Source organism: Nanorana parkeri, unplaced genomic scaffold, assembly GCF_000935625.1.
Source record: "Nanorana parkeri isolate BGI_ZX_2015 unplaced genomic scaffold, ASM93562v1 scaffold888, whole genome shotgun sequence".
Taxonomy (NCBI): Eukaryota; Metazoa; Chordata; class Amphibia; order Anura; family Dicroglossidae; genus Nanorana; species Nanorana parkeri.
The window spans coordinates 524071-547428 of NW_017307156.1; the positions used below are offsets into that span (position 1 = coordinate 524071).

General features: G+C 42.8%; 1 protein-coding gene across 1 annotated transcript in view; it reads left to right on the forward strand.

Annotated features, from left to right (window-relative positions):
- Positions 1-23358, forward strand: part of NDP (NDP, norrin cystine knot growth factor) — a 99183-nt gene that overhangs the window by 20140 nt on the left and 55685 nt on the right. The gene's annotated exons all lie outside the window — the stretch shown is intronic.

Consider the following 23358-nt stretch of genomic DNA (forward strand, 5'->3'; position numbering starts at 1 on the left):
GTCTGGCAGCAGCAAGGGGGAGGTGGGGGGGGGTGGGGGGCGGGGGGGCGGGGCGGGGGCATCTTGGTAGAGAAGCAAGGCTTCGCTTCCTCATATCAAGGCTGCCCCCTGATGACGGGAGGTGCGATGACTGGTGGTTTATGAATTTTTCAAAGGAGAAGCAAAAAGTATAACAAGTATGTATAACAATAAATATTGACAATCTAGGATACATATCCTTGTAGGGAAAAAGCATGTAGAGGTCATCCAAGGCAGGAGACACTGAAAGTGTTGAATACTATAAAGTACAGGATACAGGCATAGTTTAAAACATCAAAACCATGGTGTATAAATACAGAAGCATTTGAACCTAGGATGTAGGATGTACCCTAAGGGCACCCCCTGAGGGGTGACCCCATCATCCGATACAGACTACTCCCTTATCTCAAGAAGTAGTCCTTTCAATCAAAGGCACTGTAGAAGTCCTTTAGAGACCCAGTCTACTTGACAAGCGAGCAAAACAATCAGAGCAATAACAGATTTCTGGGTGTCTTGCGGTTCCAAATCTGTTGGATACAGCGGTAAAGATGGCTCCCCTAATTTCTTTACATGCTGTTCGGGAAACCCCCTTATGGACCTGCTACACCACTGCTTAAGTCTCCCCTATCCCTGTTTACAACTTAATTTGGTATCCACCCTATAATAGGCCCTACAATAGGCCCTATAATAGGCACAAGATCCAGGACCCTACCTTACTCTGTCCAGATGGGATGCTATCAAATTTTCTGGTCCCCTCAGTGACAAAACAGAAGTCTGAGGTTTATTTTTATATTATTGGATCTGAAGTCCAGCTATACATGTTTAAATATACGTACATTGGACCAGCTTGGCACAATGTAAGTATGCATATTAATACCTGGTAGGGCCATGGGGATCCTTTAAAACACTGTATAGTAAAAACACAGGGGGTCACTCGCTCAGTACAGCGGCCATTTAGAGAACGACTATTATTTTTATCAATAATTAGAGGCCTTGTCTGATTGGATGAGGGGCGGGCTGTGACATCACCACCCCCTGTCTAATTAGAGAACACCTTGTATCTATTGATAAAAATATTAGGCAGCCTCTGAATGGCCAATGTGCTGAGTGAGAGACCCCCTGTGTTTTACCGTAGAAGGGAAGCTGCTCAGCACAGCTGAATATTGCTCTAAAGCATTGTAGTAGCTCCAGCTACTACAGTGTTTTATAGGATCCCCGTAGCCCATCCAGGTATAAAATATGTATACTTCCATTGGTCCACTGTAAATATACATAAAAAATGTATACCTGAAATTCAGCTTTAGAACCCAGCTTTAAAACCAGCTCCCCCCACTGCAAGTGTTAACTGCTCATTTATGTCAGGGGGACAGAAATAAGTTGTTTTACTTACCTGATCCCCGCTCCCCCTGGGCTGTTAGACTGGTCCCCGCAGTTTCGTCTCCCCTTTGCTCTGGCAGTCTAAGGACCGCTGACATAATCAAGTACATTTGGATTGCACGTGAAGATGCAGAGGGCTGGGGGAACAGGAATCAGGTAAGAAAAACAGCATGGTATCACTTTGGGTAGTCTTTTAAACTTGGTATATATCAGTGTACTCTTACTCATATATTTTTAATATTGGGAAATAAAATGTCAAACTTACTTTGCTTTACTTTAAAACACAAACATATCCTCAGAACAAAGTATTTCAAATGCCAGTAATTCCTATAATGATTGCAAGGTTCAGTATTGGGTGTTGCATTGTTTTCTATAACAGAATATGTGATGTCATAGGATTTCTGTATGCACAACTTTTACTAAAGGTGTAGATGTTGTTTAGCTGACAAAGTTTTCTTTGGAAAGTGAAAGTTAGTAATTTAGGTGAACTTATATTTACATTGTAGCGCTATTGGTAACCAGTTTTGGCATGTTTGGCTTTTCTGATGCCCAATAGGTACATCACGAATGTCCCAGACCCACTTACTTGGTGATAAATGCACATTCCTTCTTAGGGTGAAGTTCTTTTCCTAGTGGTGTGAATAATGGGTGCCATTCACTTTGAATATTCGCTTTTTAGCCCCCTATGTGATAGCAATCAAGTTAAGTGTAAAAAATAAAATAAGAAAATGAAAGTCTCATATATAAAAAAAAATTAAAAACTCCCAAAAAAGTTTTAAGTTCCCCACATGCACTTATAAACGTAAATATGCTTCGGGTGCACATACATGCGAAAACAACGATTACGCCACACATGTTACATGTGGCCGCGAACTTCGGAGTGTGAGCAATATTTCTAGGGCTAATAATCACTGATAACACTAAACTGATGAGCGGTGAAAGCATTTAAAGAGTCGCCTATGGCCTATTTTAGACAGTTTTTTTTGCGATTTTGCTGGCGCACACGCAATTTAAAAGCTTGACATGTTTGGTGTCTATTTACCCGACATGACCCCATATTTTATATTTTACCAAACAAATTGGGTAATAATAAATGTTTTATAACATAATGTAGGGAAAACTTCTTTTTTTTCAAAGTTTTCAGTTCTTTTTTCATTATATAGTGAAAAAATAAAAACCCCAGTGGTGATTAAATACCACCAAAAGAAAGCTCTATGTCTTCCTAAAAAAATTATATAAAATTAATTTCAGTACAGCGTTGCATGACTGAATAAATGTCAGTCAAAGTACCACAGTGCTGAATACTGAAAAATGGTCTGGACAGGAAAGGGTTTTAACACCCATGGTCTTCAAGTGGTTAATGTAAAGCATTATCTCTAGCACACTCTACTGGTGAATACACAGCACAGCAAGTGACTGAGAATAATCACTGCACTCTTAGGGGTCTATTCACAAAGCTGCCGAAGGATCTGGCCGTAGCTTCGGCCGATCCTTCGGCTAGCTTCGGCACCAGGACCCCTTCGGTTCAGGAGAACCGAGGGGGTGCTGTACGGGCTATTCACAATAGCCCGTACAGCTCCCGATCACGGCCGAGCGGCTCAGTCGAGCGCTGAGCCGTGCTGAAAGACGAAGCTGATATTGAGTTATTCACTTAGCTGCCGAAGGCAGCCGAGTAAATGATCAAGTCGAAGTAAAGTGAGCAGAACTCCATCTGGCTATTCACTTCAGCCCTGTATGGCTGATTTCAGGTCTCAGGTCCTCAGGTCATTTGAGGACAGTGAGCTGTCATTAAGTGACAAGTGGGTGGAGCCGGCCCTGACGTCACGCACGACTCCATTTGTTTTCATTTTGCTGGCACTTGCAATAGCGATTTGATATATGCAAGCAAAATGTCAACATGTAGACGGAGCCAGTGGGGATGTCACTGCTAGCTCCGCCTATCTGTTGACATTGTGCCAGCATATGTCAAATTGTTCATTCTGTGGCGGCAGTTCATCGTGTGCGGACGGGTCGGCGGTTTTCTTTTTATTTTGACGAATCTTCCTCGTTGTAGACAATGCTGGACATAGTGATTGACCCCTGTATTACTTCAATGGATCAAGTTTTGGGATTTTTATTTTTTAATAAAAGACTTGTCAACAACTTTTTTCTTTTTTTTTTCAATTAAAGGATTTTTTCATAAAGAGTGGGCTGTTTATTTACTTTTTAATGTAACCTTTATTGAATGAGTTGGGGTACAGGGGGGGACATACCCCAATGCAAATAAGCCCCCTGCCCACAGACCCCCACAAACAATGAGTCACAGCTTGTGGGGTAGAGTTCCCCCTGGAAAAGCACCCTCCCAAATTCCGAGAGCATGTGGCCTGGTATGGTGCAATGGGGCTGCTCGCTCGTCCCCACTCCCCTTTTCTGCCTTGCCAGGCTTGCATTAAAGGTCTGGTTGGGAATTTAAGGGGGACCCCATGTTTTCCCCCCAAAAAAGTTTGTGTTAAGGGGGTGGGGTTCCTTCTTAAAATTCCTACCACACCTAAAGGGCCTGGTGTAACTTTCGGGAGACCCTGCACTCTTTTTTTATTTTTAACTCAGGGAGTCCCTCCTAACATTCCTATCAGACCTCAGGAGGGGAGACTGCTCGCCATTTTTTTATTTGTTGACATCATGGCGGGGAGAATGGTCTGCCACAGCAGACCATTCTGCCCACTTCGGCTGTGTGTTCAGCTCAGCCGACCCGAAGCATATGCGTTTGGCTCGGCTGAGCTGTTCGGCTGCTGTACGAGCTATTGTGAATAGCCCATACAGCAGCCCTTTGGTTCGACTGAACCGAAGGGCTCCGGCGGCTGAAGTGAGCCGAAGGATCAGCCGAAGCTACGGCTGGATCCTTCGGCTCATTATTGAGTAACCCTCATAGTTGTTTTTATGTGCAACAATAACACCAGTGAACTTTCCCTTTTATTACTCAAGAAAAAAACAACCCATGAAACTATTCCTAAACTTTCGGTTCGGCTGAAACCAAGGGCTTCGGGGGCTGAAGTGAGAGAAAGGATTAGTCGAAGCTTCGGCTTAATCTTCGGCTTCGGCTTAATCCTTCAGCTCTTTAGTGACTAACCCCTCTTGGAGTACTCTAGCCAGCACAGCTAAGCTGACTAAGTCTACACTGACAAATCACAAAAGAGACAAAATGAATTTAGGGAAACCACTACATTCCTACAATAACGATAGAAACAAAACTTTTTGCTAGCACATGATTGGGTCATCTTAGTGGACATATTCACTAACATTCACTTTGTGAAATGAAGATACACTTTGTTTCCTGAATAGCCTATCAACTCGTCTAGCAAATGGATTGGAACATTTGAAGAAGTGAATCAACCAGCTCATTTGTATTCTTAAGGGTGAAAGGGACTTGGAGAGGAACAGAGATTTTTTTTGTGTGAGTTTGAAGTTGAAAGTTGTTTAAACTGGCTTTTTGGCTCGGACTGATAATCTGGCACTTCAGAGGAGTATTTGAGTATATCAGTTTTCAAGTTTGTTAGGCTGCCCAGATACCAGTAAGATGTGCTTCAAAGCTGTACCCCAGGCAAACAACTAAATATACACTAGACATATACACTATACATTTATGAGCTGCAATTTTGCATAGTCAGTGTGAAGATCTACACAGTCCTACCACACAGTAATGCCAGGTCAATTACCTAATTTTCCTCTTCTGGAGTTAAAGAATGCAGCTTGGTCACCTCCCTGCTCCCAGCTTGTGACTGGACATTGAAAAAAAGACAGTAGATTTATGATCTAATTTCTTTACTCACTCTGCTCGTTCCTCCTGTTAGCATGTTCTTTGTCAGCACACATCCATGCAGTAGTGCCTGATTGGCCCCCAGTTCTGTCCCTCCCTCTCCCAGACCAGTCTGGTTTCCTTTATACAAGGAATATAAAAGGCTGATATCAAGATAGATAATGATTCATACATTTTAGAGTTTTTTATTACTATATTTGCCTGGAGTTTAGCTATAGCACAGCCAATATACATTCTGCCTTTGTACCCCTTGTAATGAACTTAGCCAGCAGGTTTATCAGACAGTATATAAATATTGCTATTTCACTGGTCTTTGCCAGGTTTTTGTCATGAATGCAGTCTGATGTACTCTAAATGCCATTCCATTCCACTGCAGTACAGTTTCACTATGCATGTGTATAATCATGTGACTCAGAAATGATTTTTGGGTTAAGTAGGATTTCTTGGAATGCTGTTTTACCTGTACACTGGATATATGTGTGTAAATGTGCTGCTCATGTATGGTTTTTCCAGAGAATTCACTTGATGAGATCAGTTCAGCATTACTCCTTTGGATTGTATGCCCAAACTGGATATATGTATATAAGATGCTCATGACTAGTGATGTACGAATCTGCCTGGGTTCGATTCACAAGTGGTTCAGTGAAGTCATCAAAAGTTGCAAATTGCAAACTTTAACATGAACCTCATAGACATCAATGGGAGACAAATGTTGAAAATATTTTTCCACATTTTCAAGGCTAGTAAAAAAAGGATTGTCAAAAGAAGGGCACTTGCAACTGGGCACATTACAGGAGGACCTGAATAAAATAGAGGATTGGGCAACTATATGGCAGATGTGGTTTAATGTTGAAAAGTGTAAAGTAATGCATTTTGGGGTTAAAACAGGCAAGCGGATTACACATTAATGGGTACTCCACTAGGGAAGTCAGAAATGGAAAAAGATTTGATGGTTATAGTAGACCACAAATTCAATAATAGCTTGCAATGCCAGGCTGCGGCAAACAAAGCTAACAGAGTACTGTATTAAAAAGGGAATGTACTGTCGAGATAAAGAAATAATTTTGCCACTTGATAGATCGCTGTTTCGGCCTCATCTTGAGTATACCGTTCAGTTTTGGTCACCTATCCACAGAAAGGATGTCCTGGAGCTGGTGAAGGTCCAGAGAAGGGCAACTAAACTAATTAAGGGGCTGGAAGACCAAAGCTATGAAACAAAGTTGCTAAATTTAAACTTGTTCACACTAGAAGTGAGTCGATTAAGAGGGGACATGATTTTGATGTACAAAATGTTTAGGGGTGATGGCAACATCAGCAATAAACTTTTTACAGTAAATTCCATAACAAAGACTAGAAGCCACCACCTCTAGTGGAGAAAAGATTTAACCACAAAGGGCATAGTGGCTTCTTTTCAATTAGAACAGTTACATTTTGGAACTCACTGCCACAAGCAGTGGTATCAGCAGAGAATATTGATTCATTAAAAAATCAGTTAGCTACCTTCCTCAGAGACCATAACATACAGGGGTATGTGTCTTTATTCAACCTCAAATACTATGGGGTCTATTCACGAAGCAGCCGAAGGATCTAGCTGTAGTTTCGGCCGATCCTTTGGCTAGCTTCGGCCCCAGGACCCATTCGGTTCAGTAGAACCAAAGGGATGCTCTATATTCACTAAAGCCTGTACAGCTCCCGAACTTGGCCGAGTGGCTCAGTCGACTGAGCCGCACTGAAAGCCGAAGCTGGCCGTCCAGGAGAGAAACACTGCTTTTCCTTTTTTTTTAATTCTGACACGGAGCCGTGTCAGAATAATAAAAAAAATTTCACCATAGAAATGCATTACTAGATTCCTATTGGCTATTTCAATTTGCAATAGCTAATAGCAAATTAGCTATTACACTCTCCAGTTCTCCATCAGGTCCCCACTAGTGATTGACAGCAGCAGGGGGCGGGTACAATAGCTAGTTTGCTATTGGCTATTGCAAATTGAAATAGCCAATAGGAATCTAGCAATGGATTCCTATGGCCAAATTGTTTTGTTTTGTTACGGCAACAGAACCGCCGGCCAAAAGAAAACTGTTGGGCGAAGCTAGCTGTCATTGCTAGCTCCGCACAATCGTTTTGTATTTTTATTTTTCTACTATTTTAGCTATTTTTCAGTTCTGCTCGGTCCACAGAGTGAGCGAACAGAACAGCCGAGCCGAATGCCTCTCAGCGGCATTCGGCTATTCACTCACGGCATCTATAAGAATAGACCGAACAGCAGCGAGTAGCCTGTCGGAGGTTCGGCCTAGCCGATCCAGATGTTGGATGGGCTGAGTCGAACTCCTTCTGCACTTCGGGTCGGCCGAACATGCTTAGCATGTTCGGTCGACCTGAAGCCACGCGAAGCCACCCGATGTACGGCTGATTTCAGCCAATATAAGGCTGTTATCAGCCGTACCAGCGTTTGGCTCACTTCGCTTCAGGTTGGTCATTATCAGGTGTGTCTGCGGGCAAGCAGCACGGAGGGAACCTGCTGGCAGGAAGCAGCCTGAAGGTCCGAAGGCAAGGTAACAAGGAGCAATCCAAAGAGGCAGTTGAGGGCAATCCGAGGTCGAGGCAGGTAGTAGAGGGTCAGAGGCGATAGGCGGTCCAAGGTCGGTACACGGGAGGTCAGCAGAGGGTTCAGGAACCTGGCAGCGAGGCACATAGGAGGGGAGCTTCGTATGTCACACCATGAGGTGGCAGCCAGCTCCTCCCCTTCAGGGCCGTCCAGGACGGCAACTAGCTCCGCCTCTTCAGGGCCGTCCAAGACGGGACCCAGCTCCTCCCCTTCGTGCTCAGCGAGGAGGGATTTAAGGGAGCAAGATTGTTTGTTAAGCGTCCGACCGTTGTGAACGGTGCACGCTGAACAAAGACAAGGAGAGACCGCTACAGCCATTGCACCTAAAGGACCCACCAAAGACTCCCCAAAAGCGCAAGTAGTTTATGACTTTTCAACATATATCTGGATGACTTGCTGACATTGCTCAGAACACTAAGCCTGGAGTACACTGAACTGCTTTATGTGTGTCACAGAGCTTGTGGACTTCAGATCTCTAGGGGAGAGCTATCACAGCCTGTGTCTCTATTCACTTAAGCTACAGCTGACTGTTAACCAATTAACTGCTGATATCATTGCTGGAACTATAGCTATGTACTGTTACTGCTGATCCTTGAAGGGGAAGTTACTCTACACTGCTAGGAAGTATTGCCTAACAATTGCTGGGACTTCATTCAGCCAATACCTTGAACTAAACCCCTGAGTTACTTAGAACCGCTGTAGTTAAGCTGTGTGTACTGTGTGTTGCATTCTCATAAGGCCCTGCAAGCCTGCTGCGCTGTGGTTGCAGGTGTGTTGAGGGGGATTCGCAGCACAGGGCCCACCTTAACTTATGCGGGAATAAGTGGAGACGCATATTGTATACACTCTCTTTCACTCATCTGTTCGTATCACACTCATAGGTTACAACGTAACAGGGAATGATGTATACTGATTCCAAAACCTCCATCAACCACTAGAGGGAGTGTGAAGGAAGGAATCATAACTGACCCCCGTCACCTAACTAGTGCCCTCCGCAGTTGAGAGTCCAGTCATAACCCCGAGGGTCATTACACCAGGGGAGGTAAGACCACCCCCCGGTCACCGAGGCAACCAGGAGGCTTCCCTCCCCGGGAACCAATGGCAGGTGAGAGTGATGGAAGGTGTGAACTGGGAACCTCCCCCAGCAAGGCTCACACCTGATGCCTAATGGCGCAGGAGCGCTACGCGCGCGCTTCCGGGGGATGCGCGTGCAGCCTGTGTACTGCGCATGCGTACCTGCCGCGCGACTCACGCATGCGTACCCGCCACCCGGGCACCATGAGTTCTATCAAGCTGAGGGGGAACCCGTGCCCGTGGCTCCCGAGCAGGGGTAACACCCCCTGCTTCCTGACAGTCATTCACTCGGCTGCCTACGGCAGCTTAGTGAATAGACCCCTATGTAGCTATGTATATATTTAAATAAAAATGTCCCACAATGCCTAAAAAAAATGTCCCGCAATCTCCCAAAAATAACATCCCATGATGTCTAAACAATAGTGTATTACAAAGTAAATATCACGTGATGATCTTCTGCTGATACTCTGTCATGAATTCAAAATCCCCAGTTGGCTGCTGAAAGTCAACAAACCAGCCAGGGATCCCAGGTGATATCAATGCCCAAATATGGTTTGGCGTCACAGCATCATTGGTTGCTAGGACACTGGTAACCTGCCAGTTACCTAGCAACCAATGATGCTGTGCGGTTCGGCCATATACAGGTGAAACTCGAATAATTAGTATATCGTGCAAAGTTCATTTATTTCACTAATGCAACTTAACCCCTACTGATGTCATCCAGGGATGCCTGCCGGCTTGTTTGCAATTTGAAACAAGTCAGCAGGCAGTGGGATAGTGGTCGCTAGGATGTTGCTGGCAGCATTGTATATGACCAAACATATAAATATGATAGATATATGATTTATAGTAAAATTTGTTTAAATACATGTATGTATTCTTCCAGATTGGCTTAACTATGGTCTGTTTATTTGCTAGTCTGAAATTCATTGCCAGATGGTTTTCAATGCCATGCTCAGTGAAGTTACACAAACCAATTGTACATGAGATAACAATTTATAATCAGAAACATACTTTCTTTTGAAATGTACACTATCTATTTCTTAAACTCAGTACAGTAATACCTTGGTTTACAAGTAACTTGGTTTGAGAGCGTTTTGCAAGACAAGCAAACATTTCTGAAAAATTTTGCTTTGATATACAAGCAAATGTCTTGCAAAAAGAGCAAAATTTTGTAGAAAAGCACCACCCGAACAAGGCTGTAGCAGTGCGAGCGCTGAATCTGTTTAACGACAATGCAATGTCACATTGGATAGATTCCTTGTTAAGGTTTCACAAAATGAAAAAGATTACATTGAGTCAAGAGATAGCAGTGATTCCGTTAGTGATAGTGAAAGTCGTCCTACACAATAATCCTTCTCTCTCTCGTCCCCCTCACACCAACCACAAAGGTACCTGTAATTGGTTTATTTTTCTTTATATTTTATATGTTATTATATTACAGTAAAGTATTGTAATCATTTTATATGAATATTTTTGGGATGTGGAACGAATCATCTGAATTTCCATTATTTCCTATGGGGAAATTTGCTTTGATATACAAGCGCTTTGGATTACAAGCATGCTTCCGGAACGAATTATGCTCGTAAACCAAGGTATTACTGTATCTTGTAAAATACGTGTGCAAATGTCCCTGTCATTTTTTTTTAATGTTGTTTTCCCTATATGTACGGTACTTTTTTGTTTAACTAGAAACCCTCTAACCGCTGGGAAGCGCTTTTGACAAACAAAATGTTCTAGTTTTTCTATAGTGCTTGGCAGCTGCATTTCAAGATATTACCTTGACTCCATCTACTGGTGAAACTCAGTATGATGCACAACCATACAGAATAGTAGTTTTTGAAAACCGTTGGTATCGAAATAGCTGCATTGGTGGGACAAGGGTCCTGTTACTGTTCATGAGAGGTCTGACAAAGTTAAAGGTGCAGCAAGCTCAAAAGTGATACTTCAGTTTTGGGCAGAGTCTAATGGGTTAAGTCACCTGTTAACTTCTTATTTCTCCTGGGATATCCAGTGATGATACCTCCTTGACATACATAGTACTGATTTTGTTCTCATCTCTTGATGCATTCTCCATAATATGGAATAAATTGGAGAACGTGACCCCCTAATAATGTTGATTACATGTGTGCAGACCTAGGTATTAAGGTGCCCATACACCTTACAATTATCTGCAGATTTTCTGTAGTCAGATGAAAAAGGTGCAACAGATTCCTCCATCTACTGTTAACTGTGTGGATGGAGGAATCTCCACCTGAGCCAAGCTTCCTTAATCTTGCTAGTCAGCCCCACTGGCTCTCAAAACACCTGAACAATGCCTGCATCCAATCAGATTGTTCAGGTATTTTGACAGCCATTGGGGCCATCTAGCAAGATACTAAAACTTGGCCCAGTGGGAGATTCCTCCATCCACACAGCTTAGCATAGATGGAGGAATCTGTTGCAGTTTTTCCATCTGACCACAGAAAATCTGCAGATAATTGTAAGGTGTGTTGCCGGCTTTAGAACATAGCTATAACACCACTTTTTGATAATATATCACCGCTGGCATTGCTGAGAAACACTTGTCAGCAGCAACCAAAACCTGTAAATCAATAGATAATTGATATATAATATCCATTTTTGGGTGAACTGACCGTTTAAGCAGCTCTCTCTGTTTTGAGGCACCAGGAAATATGGGCTTTTATATAAACTACAAATGTCCTTTCAATAATAAGTAATGTCTTCCGCTGGACGATCTAATCTGCTTTTCATCTAGAATATCTAGAAATTGTTTTTGTTCCAACATGGAATGTTCAGATCAAACAAATTAGCAGATCAATGTCTGGGCCTTTTGACTCTGCCAGAATTTATATTATAAGCACATAGTACATTTAATTTTAGAGCAAGCATTTAAGTTTTTTTTTTATTGTGGTTAAGAAAAATTATATGAAGCCTTACCTGAGACTATTGTGAGAGCAGATTAGGCTATGCTAGATCTGATTCAACATTTACAAGGTTTGAATCATTATACCCAAATACAAAAGTATAGAACAGGTGGCAGTCAATTTGGTCTTATGTTGACCACAGCTAAGTATTAAATAATTTAATATTATACAACTGCTTTTATTGCTGCTTAAACAATTCTGACATTTGGCTAAGGTGTTTAATGGTTGGGTCTCCATAAATAAGAGGGTTATTCACAAAATGGTGAAGAGTTTGGAGAAGGCAGGAGAAGTGAACAATCTAGGACAACATAGCTGAACTGGAAAGTGACCTGAATTAGAGAATTTTCACAAATCAGCTATGTTGTCCTAGATTGTTCACTTCTCCTGCCTTCTCCAAACTCTTCACCCTTTTGTGAATAACCCTGTAAATCTAATAAAGATGTGGTGTATTACTCAACAGGAAAATATTCACTTATTTTCCTGTTTTATGCTGTAATGTTGCTGCTTACACGGTGAACAAATACCACAATGTCAGTTTTAATGCCATGGTTTCTTTTTAGTATCTTGGTAATGTGAAATCTGTAAGTGCAGGACATATTAGTCAATATTTTTAACACCGTTGATTTATTAAAGGCTAGACACAGCACATATTGCATTGATTGAAAAAGGAAACAGCAGGAATCTTAGCTGAAATGTCAGGAGCAATTGTATTGATCTTTTTATTGAGTTGTAAGCAACATTGATAGACATTTTACTTAAAAATGACTTAATTATATTCTTTGTATCACAGCCACGTTGAGAAATTATAAATTGGTTTTCTTAGTGGAACACATAGTAGAAGCTCTATATAGATCAACAAATTTTGAATGATTAAGCTTTATAGATCACGAAATAAGAATGGCTCAGTATCGCTTTTATAGTAATGAATCTGTAATACCAGCAAAAGAGAGTCTGTTTGGTAAACAACAGAAATGTAATAAAAAAGGCAATTAAATAACACACACATGGGTCTATGTGGATGTAAAAAATTAGGTATTTATGTGCTTGTGCATTTAACATGTTTAAAAAATAGATATATTAATTAACGCTGTGTAAAAATATGAAATATATGAAAAAACATAAAAAGAACTAAAACACATTCAATTGTGAATATATTGATTAAAATAAAATGATATAAGTGAATGTGTGTGGTAAAAGTGGGTATGTATACAATTTCTAAAGATTGTGGACATTAGTGTAAGGTGAAGTGTCACTCTAATTAACTAACCAAGGGAAAAAAGGCTGTCCACTTTGCAAGGGAATTTTCCTTTAGCTTATTGAATGCGGTGAAAATTCACCTTGCAAATAATACCCAATTACGAGAGAAAAAAAACACCCCCAAAAGTATTTTTGCTTGCACATGATTGGATGGCGGAAGTCAGATATAACAAAATATGGGTTTCTGGCGACCTCTTATATAAAAGTGAAAGGATAGGATGGGTCACATAAGCAGGCTCATTCAAGACATAGCTGGGCTTACCAGTATCCACTCTGTCAGCTGTTTCTATTTGGCCATCATCAGTGCAGTGTATAAAAACCATGAAAACCAATAAGGAATAATCCTCTTTTTTCAGGGATATGAGATAGAATGAAAGCTGTGAAAACCTTCTATTTTAAGAAGGCTTTATTTTGCTACACACTGATTAGATTAAGGGCTTTTTGATTGGTTTAGACCCTTTTCACCATAACCTTTATGGTTATACTGTCCCGTTAAATCTCAGGAGAAAAGTCTGTAGGCAGGGCTGGATTTCCCAGCCAATATCTATTGGTCTCGCCATAAAATCAAGCCACTGAAGATGTGTAAAGACTATGCAGTCATACACTCTTGTGTGATATGAGTAAGCTTGCCTGTGCAGCTGTTGGTCTGCCAAACATCTTTGACAATAAAGTAATTTCCTAACATTCATTGCCCATACTAACCACTTGCTGAGAGGCTGCTATGAGCATAATAAAAAAAAAGGTGGTGCCAAGCACCACATGTGAAAGCAGAACTGCCAAATACAATAACATTATTTGTAGAGATAATCAGACAACATATCAAGGAAATCTTGCCTGACTCACTAGACTCCTTGTAAACATGTACTAATCCTATTGTTTGAGGATGATCTCATGGTCTTTGATCGAGGTACCACTAGTTTAAAGCATACTTGTCTTCAATTTATACCATCTTGATGTGAGAATACTAGTTGCTCAGCTGTCATGTTGATGCCCTATCTTCAATATTTTCTGGGGTACTGACCCCAAAGAAGTAAAGAAGAAAATAATTTGCAGCATGCTTGTTCTGGGTCTGTTTAGGGGAACTGAAGCCATACAAAGCCAAGCAATTTTCATAAAATGGAAAACAATGACAACCTCCATATTTTCCTCATGACTTGCATGAAATATTTACATATCCTTAACAAGTAGGAAACAGGTTTTAAAACAAGCCCTCACTTACCTTTTCAGGTACAGGCAATTCCTCACATTTACAGCAGAAGCACCCAAGTCATTCTCAGATCAGTTTAGCTCACCCTGTTCCTCCCTCCTGAGGCTCTATCTCTGTGTTTGCATTAGAGATTGGAAGACTGGAAGGCTGCTAATTCACTGCTGGCACTATAGAGCAGGTTGAGCTCAGCTGCTGAGAGGACAACTTGAATGACTAAGTGCTTCTGCTGTGAAATGTGAGGATAATTTGCTCCACAGTGTCTGCAGCTAGAAAGACCAGTGAGGCATTGTTTGAAATTCCATTTACAGCTTGTTAAGAATATCTAATTGTTTAAAAGGCCTGCTTACATGTTCTGTTTAATCCTATTGCTGCTGCTGCCCAATTACAATGGCAGGATGAAGCCTTTTTTTTTTAAATGCTGAAGAAGAATCAAATGGTACCTTCTTCATATTTAGTCAGTGAGGCCACCCATTGCATGTGGTTGCTAGAAGGGGTGGAGTTACATGCGGGCTGTGGTTGGAATTTTTTAATCTGCATTTTAAATGTATTTTCTCTTGCAAAAATACATCACAAGAGAGTTTAGAATTTGCTACCGATATCTTTTCCCATTTTGAAAAATGTGTCTCCAGAGCTAGGTCCTTCTGCCAATGTTAACAATTTTGTAGATTTTTGTTGACAAGCTACATTTAAAATATTGTGTAGAGATATGACATCAAACTGTTTCTCCTCAATGGATAGTTACTCAAACTCCGATAACCTGAAATTAAAACAACATTTCTACAAAGGTGAACAAAGAAGCTATATTTGAAATATGACAGTGACACTAAACTCAGGAGTTAAATCTTAAAAGTGCATTCAAGTACCTAAACTATTAACAAAAATATATCTTATTTGTGTATCACTCAGCTGTAGATCCTCAAATCATCTCTGAATTGGTGCTGACACTGTCCTTCCTTCTGGAGGGTGGCTACTTTTGTTCCCCATGGTTCCTGTGTGTGTTGTACGTAAAGTAGCCACTGCTCCAAGCTCACACCTGTGATAGACTATAACTTATAAATTAGTAAATTTAAATGATGGATTGTACTCCATCATGGGACTGAGCTTGGAGAGGTGGCTACTTTACAACACAAAAAAATAAGATACATTTTTGCCAATAGGTAAGACACCTAAATGCATTTTTAAGATTTAACTTCTGAGTTTCGTGTCACTTTAATTTGGACTTGTATGCATTTCTGTAAATGTTACAATTCAACTATTTTAATATTTTTTACATTTTTTTTCATTATGAAATTTATGCCGTTTTTGTATATGCTTTTTTTGTTTTTACTTTTTCATTCATATGTATGTTTTTGAATTAGTAGTTATAATTTATAGTCACATTGTACGTTTGGTAGTCCTTTTATATATTTTTTCCCTTTTTGGTGTGCAATGTGTTACGTTTACCACCTATTTAAGTTAATCAGGTATATGTCTCTTTGAACAAATGTCTAGTTTTGTTTTGTCAGTGGTTTAGGATGTGAGCGATTACACTAAATAGTCATTGTCATTAGAGTTAGAGTACATTTAACTTGACCCATGTGTAAGAGTGGAATGCATACATTCCTAACATTCATCATAGTTGGTTACAGATGTAGCCCCATTCACCTTTACTGGAACTGTGTGAAAAGGAAATAAAGCAGCTACTCCCCCACCTCCCACAGCTGCTGACTCCCAGGTCCCTAAAGGGGTCTTCAGCATGGGATAGCAAGGTTAGGTTGCAGTTTAAGGTGTTCTAATGTGTTTAAAATCTGTGCACTTTGTACAAGACTAACAAGCATGTCATTCAGCCACATACCGGGTGCTATAAGATACATCAGCATTGTCACTATACACACAAGTAAACTTGAGGAAATATATCAAGCAGTCTTGATCTAAAGTTGCTAACAAGTTCTAACCAAGTATATTTTTTAACCACTTGAAGACCAGTGTGGTAAACCCCCTTCCTGGCCAGGCCATTTTTCACTATTCAGCGCTGCAGTACTTTGACTGATATTTATTCCGTAATGCAACGCTATACTGAAACAAATTTTATACCATTTTTGGGGACAGATAAAGCTTTTCTTTGGCGGTATTTAATTTTATTTTTTACTATATAACAAAAAACTTCCCTAAATTTGGAAAAAAAACCTGTTTCCCTTTGAAATGTTATGGAACATTTATTATAACCCCAATTTTTTGGTTAAAATATAAAAGACCGCGTCACGTCGGGTAAATAAAAAAACAGTAGAAAGGTATCACGTCGGGTAAATAGACACCAAACATGTCAAGACTTAAAATTGCACGCCCGCAAAATCGCAGAAAACAACCACATCCAAAATTGGCCGTAGGCAATGCTTTAAAAGCTTTTACTGCTCATCAGTTTAGTGTTATCAGTAGTTAATGGCCCTAAAATTATTGCTCACACTCTGACGTTTGCTGGGATATGTAACATGTGTGGCACATTTTTTTTACACTTAACTTTATTGGTATCACGTAGGGGGCTAAGAAACCCCCATGTGAAAGCCAATTCACATGACAGGTCATCTTTATGGAGACATCAAGGGTCTCCAAGACCCCTGATGTAACCTAGGGACCACCAGAGAAGCTGATGAAGCAGAGATCTGCTTCTCTCCGTCTTCTGTACCGGAGAGTGACAGAGGAATGCGGAAGTAATATATGTGATATACATCACTTCCTGCATTTGGGGGACAGGAGAGAAGATCAAGAGGAGATTGTGTACTGATCTCACTTTGATCTCCACTGACAGAGTCACCGTGCCGGTCCCAGCCGCAGTGGGCACACTGGATCTTTGGACCGGCAGCGGTGGCGACAGAGACGGCGGGGGGCCGCACACCCGCACCTACTACAAGCAGTCGGGCATCTCTAGAGACGCCCGGTCGCTTGAATGTAAACAGCCATTGCTGGCTGTTTACATTTCTGACAGTTTCCCCACTCGTGTGTGTGCTGGGTGTCTTAAGACGCCCTCCCACTCCTATCAGGCTCCTGTCCGGCCGTTCAGGAATGGCCTTGGACGGCAAGTGGTTACAATTACAAATTAGATCTATTTTTGTAATTCTAGTTGTCTATTGAAAGGAGTAAATCTTTGTTATTTTTAGGGATGCACCCAGGGGCGTATTTACCGCGAGGCAAACTAGGCGTTTGCCTAGGGCGGCACCCTCCGTCGGGATGCACCGATACCGATACTAGTATCTGTATCAGTGCCGATACTGAATGTTTGGGCGATTCATACTCGCCCAAATGCTCTGATATCTTCCCCGATACCGGAACTTCGCAGTGCCGTGAGGGAACAGGGAGTCGGTTGCTAATTGGCTGAAAAGCCAGCTTCCCGGGCCAATCAGCATCAAGCCGTCCAAACAGCATGGAGGTGGCTTCACTGGGAAATCAGGAAGCCAGATAGTGGGGGATGACTCGCCTACCAGTTTTCTGATTGGCGGTAAAGCTGGCTTCATGCTGACTGACTTGGAAGCCGACTTCCTGGCCAATCAGCATTGAGCCGGCCAATCATCATTGAGCAGGCCAAACAGCATGGCGGCAGCCTCCCAGGCAATCAAGAAGCCGGGCAGCGGGTAATGTCATGCTGCCCGGTCTCCTGATTGCCCGTGAAGCCGCCTCCATGCTAGCAGAAGTACCAGTATTGGTACTCTGTATCGGTGAGTACCGGAAGATAAATATCGGTACTCATACTCGATACTGAAAAATCGGTATTGGTGCATCCCTACTAATTTTAGACCCTAAATAAAAACAAGCACTTTGCAGTGCAAGGGTTAGGTTTTATTCTTCTTCAATGTTGCTAATTATGTTTAATAGGCATCAAATTGGTTTTGCTGCAAGTACATGTGTTTATATTTGCTGGCAACTATATGCATTCCTGCTCATGTTATAGGAAGAGACAGAACAGGACCACGAACAAGCAATTATAGAGGTACAGTTGGCCACAGGGGCCTTTTTTGGCAGTAATGACAAGTATTATCTCATGTACATGCAGTGCTTATGATCTTTGATTCCTTTTGAGCCATCTTACCATAGGCTGTCTAGTTGGGTATTGCTCCAAACCACACCCAACCCCATATAAATTCCATACTAAACATTGTTCTAGACTGTATGCAAGTGTGAATAAATTGCTCTGTAAATATAGACTGCTGGTGCTGTATACAAGTTATTCTGGATGCACAGTAGGACAAAGACATAAATAAATCATTTCCATGGTTCTACTCCTTTTTTGCATTTGTGGGATATGTGATTATATGTCTGTTTTAAAGTGTACCTGTAAGAAGAAATTAATTGTAAAGCACCACTTACACTTTTTAGAAGGTACCTTGATGTGTCTGAACACTGACCTTGATTACTTGTAGAGCCCCTCAGAACTCACAAACCTGGGGCAGGTTGTAATGCAAAAAGCAACCAGATTTCTGGTCTCTGCCTCTTGCTCATCCTTTGCCCATTCTTTTTCTGCCTTATGCACCCTAATATTAATTAGTAAGGACTGTCCATAATACTGATAGACCAATAATAAATTGCATGAGGTGAGATGAGGTGAGCCATACTTCATTACAATCCCTGCCCACACGCACACATTTCAGCTTTAAGAGGGCATGTTGTGCTGTACTGTAGAGGAAGGGCTTTTCAATCTCTTCTTATTGCCTCACAATAAGCTGACTAGCCATCCTGGTTTGATACTGGTAAAGTTATCAAATCATATGTTAGGTTTATTAGTATTTTTTACCTTCATAAGTTAAAGCTTAACTTCAATCTTCACACAGAAGATTACAATAATGCATACTGAAATATATTTAAAATGTGACTATGTAATCAAAAGCCCACCTGTAAAAGGAGGATGAATATGTACACACAACCTGTGTATTGAAAAGCCCTCACTTCTTCACTCCCCAGCTGTTGAACGTTTAAAGGAGTTGTAAAGTCACAGGATATACAATGCTGTTATAAAATAAGTATTGCATTAGGAATACAAACTATTGTTGTTTTTGTTGGAAATGCAACCTCATACTGATTGTATTACTGACATTCAGAGGTGTAATATTGTCTTTTGAGCTGTAAATGGGGCTGTACTGCAATCTTAGTCTCTATGCTTATGCATATATATACTGTATATACAGGAAGTTCTCTCCACGATACTGTATCCCTGTATACATACATATAATGTCCTTATAAGCAAGTACAACTTAATTTAGCATTCCTCAAGATCTCAGTGCTTCATCCAAACACATAGCCAACAAGTTATGTGCCCAGGCACTAAACAGAGCACTGCAAGTTAACAAGAGCCGCATCCAAGCTACTGAAAAATGGCAAGAAGTTTAGCTATGAAGTTTGCAATTGCAAAGCTCAACAATACCAACTACCAGCTGGAAGTTCAAACTTGAAATGCTGCTAAGCAAAGACGACTTGTGGCAAGTACTGAGTACCAGCAGACCCACTAATGGACCCACGGAGGTATGGATCAAGAAGAACGGGCAAGCAAAAGCAATAATAAGTCTGCTAATGGAAGACGACCAGCTCATCCAGATAAGAAAACAGAATTCAGCTAAAGGTATGTGATGTCATTACAAAAACTGCATGAGCATTCAAATCTAAATAGTAAACTATGGTGTCTATTCACGAAGCTGCCGAGGGCAGCCGAGTGAATGACCGATCTGAAGTGAAGTGAGCCGAACGCTGTTCGGCTATTCACTTCAGGCTGGTACGGCTAATTTCAGCCGTACATCGGCTGAAATCAGCCGTACATCGGCTTGCTTCATGTGGCTTCGGGTCGGCCGAACATGCTCAGCATGTTCGGCCGACCCGAAGTGCAGAAGGAGTTCGACTCAGCCGATCCAACATCTGGATCGGCTGGGCCGAACCCCCAGCAGGCTTCTCACTGCTGTTCGGGCTATACAGCCCGAACAGCTTTAATGGGATTGGATCAGTCAGACGGCTCCCTAATACACTCAGTGCGATGGGGAGCCGTTCCACATCATGTTTCCCAGCCTATCCCTACGGTAGATTAGTTTTAGTGGAGCGGGGGTGTGATGGGACTGTAGTTGTACCCGTACTGTAGTATAAGACTTAGCTAAGGACACTACCACAGCACAATCCAGGTTTTAACAGCTGCAGGCAACCTCCCTCTAATATGATCAAGTGCAGTAAGTTTAGCAGAGTCAGGCAACACTTCAGAGGAATGACAGTTTCAGTTGATAGTACCAGCATCCAATACTCCAGCAGTTTAACTCAATGCAGGCATTTGATCATCAACAGGCAGTATTTAAGCAGTATGGTAAAAGGTGTATGCACAAGTAATCCCATCTAGGGATAAAGCCCTAATACTTGCAGTTACTGTTGCGGTGATACAGCTCAGTGGCTAAGGTTGGATCCCTGGTGAGGCTGAGAGGTAGATGCAGCAAATGGATCTGTCCGAGTTGACTGTACTGAAGAGTGGGGGAGCCGGACTGGTTCTGTGGAGACAGGGGAGTTAATCGCTCGACGTTCCACATTGACTGAACGCCGAGAGATTGCCTCTGCTGGGTTTATGAGAGGTAGCCGCGCCCAGGGGGCGGAGTCCTGCGTGACGTCACGGCCGGAGCGCCGTGGCGCTGAATCGGACGGGGTTGCCGGGACCGAGCCTGACAGTGAGTGAATAGCCGAATGCCGCCGAGCGGCATTCGGCTCGGCTGTTCTGCTCGGTCCCTCAGAGGTACCGAGCAGAACAGAAAAATAGTTAAAAAGTACAAAAAAAGTTAATAGAAAACGATTGTGCGGCCAGCTTCAGCTAGGCCAGCTTCAGCTTTCAGCACGGCTCAGCCGAGCCGATGCATATGCGTTCGGCTCGGTTGAGCCGCTCGGCCATGATTTGGAGCTGTACGGGCTATTGTGAATAGCCCGTACAGCACCCCTTCCGTTCTACTGAACCGAAGGGGTCCTGGGGCCGAAGCTAGCTGAAGGATCGGCCGAAGCTACGGCCAGATCCTTCGGCAGCTTCATGAATAGACCCCTATATCTGCTATGCAAGCTATATAAGATGAGGCTAGAAAAAGGCCAGGAAATGCACAAACATGTGAATGCCCTGATGGAAATCGTACAAAAGCTACGTGCAATTGGAGAGGATATTAAAGATAACGACGGGGTGGCATTACTGCTATGCAGCCTCCCAGAATCATACAGTGCTCTTAGTAATGCTCTAGAAAGCAGACCTGAGCAGAAACTAACACTACAATATACAGTGGTGTATTTAGGTTTGGGGCTGCCCTAGGTAAGACAAAACTCAGGCGTACCCCCACACACACTAAATTTACCCCACCCGGCTGTTGCCTCAGGTGGGCTCTGCAGGGTCTGTGGTGGGCTCTACATGATCTGTGGTGGGCTCTGCAGGGTCTCAGGCTGCCAAGGCCACCTGAGACCCTGCAGAGCCCGCCATAGAGCCCGCCACATATCCTGCAAAGGTCACCTGAGACCTTCACAGATCCTGCACAGCCCCCCTGAGACCCTGCAGGCTCAGGGGGCTGTACAAGATCTATGATGGGCTCTGCCCACCATAGACCTCACAGAGCTCACCACAGATCCTGCAAAGCACCCTTGGGACCCAGCAAAGCCCCCCGCAGATCCTGCAGAGACCATGCAGGATCTCAGGGGGGCTCTGCAGGATCTGTGGTGGGCTTTGCAGGCTGCAGAGCCTGCTATGAATCTTGCAAAGCCCCCCTGAGACCCGGCAAAGCCCCCACACACCCTGCAGAGACACCCTGCAGTCTGCAGGATCTCAGGGGGGTTGTGGAGGATCTGTGGTGGGCTTTGCAGACTGCAGAGCCCCCTATGGATCCTGCAGAGCCCACCAAAGGGTATTGTACAGCCCACTTGAGACTCTTTGGTCGGCTGTGCAAAATCTATGCTGGGCTCTGCCAGCACAGTCCTCTTACCTTGCATGGCCTGACCTCTTTGGAACACCGCCTCCTCATCCTTGGCGCCCGACACGGCCTCCTTGTTATCTTCGCCGCCCGATTGGAGCTCCGTCTTTGCCCCCCGCCTCTTCCGTCTCAGTGGCCACTCGACAAATGTTTTCTCTCTTGGGGTCTGCTTGCCAAATTTCATACTTTAAAATAAAATATAACTATATCCGGTTTGGTAACCTTGTTGCAGGAAGGAGGCTGTGAGGCGGCACGTCGGTCCCGGTGATCGGTAGTCTATTGGTAGGGTCTGCTGCAGACCTTCCCAATCGATCCTGCACAATCCTTTCAGCCAGCGTTCACTGAGAGAGCGCTGGCCGAAAGGATCCGGGTGCAGGCGCAGACTCAGCTACACGGTCTGCATCTGACAGAGATGCAGACCGTGTAGCTGCTCCCGCAAGTCAGGTACGCGGTCCTTGACTGCGTACCTGACTTGTGAGCTGGCTGCCAGCCACAAAGTACCACCTCGAGGGCCGCAATTGGACCGCGGGCCGGGACATTTGCGGCCCTGCCGGAATCTGCCGCCCGAGGCAAACGCCTTGTTTGCCTCGCGGCAGATATGCCCCTGACAATATACCAAAGGAAAATTAATCGATGAATATGACAGAAGGAAAGTAAATATGCACAATGAAGAAAGCAAGAAAGCCCTTAAGGTGCACGAGAGTACAAAGCAAAACAAAGAAAGCAGAGCGTGTTTTCCAGGTACACAACAACTTATCTGTTGAAACACAAGAATAAAACATCAGAAGAACTTAATGAGTTTGTAGCCATGTCCAGCAACAAATTCCAGTGGAAACAAGGAATTTTACACACTGACAATGGAGGGGAATACATCAGTAAGGAAATGGAATTATATTTGAAGAGACAAGATATAGTATACCAGACCACCAGACCACCACACCATACACTCCTGAACAAAATGGTGTAGCAGAATGGAAAAATCGTATTCTAATAGAAATGGACAGATGCATGCTGTCAGATGCAAACCTACCAGAGAAGTACTGGAGGGAAGCAGTCATGACTGCAACCTGCCTGCACAACAGACTATCTTCAAAAGCCATTGAAAGCACCCCATTTAAGATGTGGCATGGATCGAAACCTAGTCTAGGGCAAATCAGAGTGTTTGGATGTGA